Source organism: Pygoscelis adeliae, unplaced genomic scaffold (assembly GCF_000699105.1).
Source record: "Pygoscelis adeliae isolate BGI_AS28 unplaced genomic scaffold, ASM69910v1 Scaffold197, whole genome shotgun sequence".
NCBI classification, from domain to species: domain Eukaryota; kingdom Metazoa; phylum Chordata; class Aves; order Sphenisciformes; family Spheniscidae; genus Pygoscelis; species Pygoscelis adeliae.
The window spans coordinates 2,793,710-2,795,788 of NW_008825105.1; positions in this window are offsets into that span (position 1 = coordinate 2,793,710).

A 2,079-nucleotide genomic window follows, 5' to 3' on the forward strand; every position below is an offset into this window, starting at 1 on the left:
CCTGCTCCCCGTGCCCCCACCAGCCTGGGACATTGGGGGGGGTCATCATCCTTCCAGCCCACGGGGCTGGCACCAGCTGCAGCCCCACCGAGCTCTTTCGCAGAGGATGGCAAGAAGATAACGCCGTATTTATCGCAGCGCCTGGGTCGTGGGTATCGACATCGCTTTGCAGAGATCGGGGGAAAAGAATTTTTTAAAAAGCATACTTGATTAAAAAGAAAATTTAAAGGAGAGATCGGCAAAGCACGCCAGCAAACGGCAACCGTGGTGGCTCCGGTGGCCGGCCCGCCGGAGAGCCGCGCTGGTGCTGGGAGGAAGGCACAGCCAAGCCACGTTCCCGGAGAACAATGTCTGGCTGCACGGGAGAAAACAGGGAGCAAAGGAGAAGGACTTTCAGCCGGGTTCGTTTTTTCTTTCCCCCCCCACCCCAGACACTTGTGCCAAGAAACCAGACTTTCTTACAAGCTCTGCCAAAGAGTAACTCGGAAAAGCAAGCTTTGTGAAGAGCAGGAGTCAATGTTTGTGCACTAGGATATCCTCCCTTCTACCTTTTTCATATGTATTAAGTGCAATCATTTGAGTCTTCTTTATATTATTTAGAGGGAAGTGTTTTTTTTCTACTAGAAACGACAATATTTATACCTGCCTGAGAAACGAGAATGTGCGTTTGTAACAAAAAAAAAGAAACAACAAACAAAAAACCACCCACCCAAAGCAAACCCAGCTCTGGGCTGCCGCTGACCGGCGGGATGCCGTTTTCAGGCCTTGCAACCTTTTCTGCTGCGTTTGTCCCCGATAAAAACCCCTGTTCGGGGGGGGTGCCTCTCCTGCTCGGCGTGTGATGGGGTGAGTTTTTGCAGGGCGTTTGAGGTGTCTCGGTCCGTCCACGGAGGAGATGGAGCGGCTGGGATGGCTGTGTGCTTTCGGGCTGATCCTCCGCGGTTGGTGGGTTGTTCAAGCCCCGTTGCGAGGAAGGTGCAAAACTCGGCCCCATCACCTACTTGTTGCAAACCGGTTTGCTTCCCTGCAGGGGCTCAGGGACGAGCCGAGATCCCGGGGGAGACCGGGGGCAGGTCCTGAGGCAGGGTCTGGGGGGCACGCTGGGAGGAGAGGGGAGCTGCCCCTCCACTCAGCCCTGAAATCTCTCCCCCAGGTGTGGAGATCCCTGGAGAGAGAATCATCCCTCCCCGGCTCTGGGGAAGCTTCGTGCTTCCAAGTCCCTTCAGATGCTTTTGGCTCCATCCCTCTCCACGTGCTCGTCCTGCCGGGATGCTGCAGAAGCCCCTCCCCGGGGAACGGGGCACAGATCCTGGGGGGTGGCCCCGTCCTGCCGCACAGCCCCCCTTTTCACCACCGCCTGCCTTCCCCCAGCTTCGCAGACAGGCATGGCTGGGGACGACGGCCAGGTGGACGTCACCGTTGGGTTTGTCCCCCAGCATCTTCACGCGGCCAGACAGGATCCCTGGGGACAGGAGACGGCTGCTACCCGTCACCCCTCTTCCTCCTCCCCAAGCCTCGCTCCCTTTCCAGCCCTGCAACCGGCTCTCGGCTGTCACCTCCCTGCACCTTCATCCCCATCTTCATCCTCTGAAAGACCTGGAGCTGCCAGGATTAAATGTGGTCGACGTGCCTATAGCTTTCCTGTTGGCAGGTCTCCTCCCATCCCCGCTTGTCTCTCGCTGTCCCCTCGACCACATCTGGGGCGAACCCTGCTCTTAATGAACAACTGTTTATTGCTCTGCACGTCCCCCCCGGGGTCAGTCCTTGCCAAAACCGGGAGGCAGCTGCTCGCCCGTGTTTTCCCTCCTCAATCCATGCTGCTCCAGTGCCCCGCGAGCTTCTTCTGGGCTCTATTAGGGGCTGCGGGCTGGGTGAGCGCTGGCAAAGGGGGCTGAGGCTTGTCCCCAGGATGCGTCTGTTGGAAAAGTCTGTCCTGATTTATCCCAGCTGTGGATTTACCCCTCCCGCCGCCCGGCTCCCAGCCTGTTTGGAAGCTCAACGTCTGTGGGCTGAGCTGTTTGTCACTTGGTTGGTGTCTGAAAGCAGCTGCTTTGATGCACAAAAGCTGTTGTAGGGATT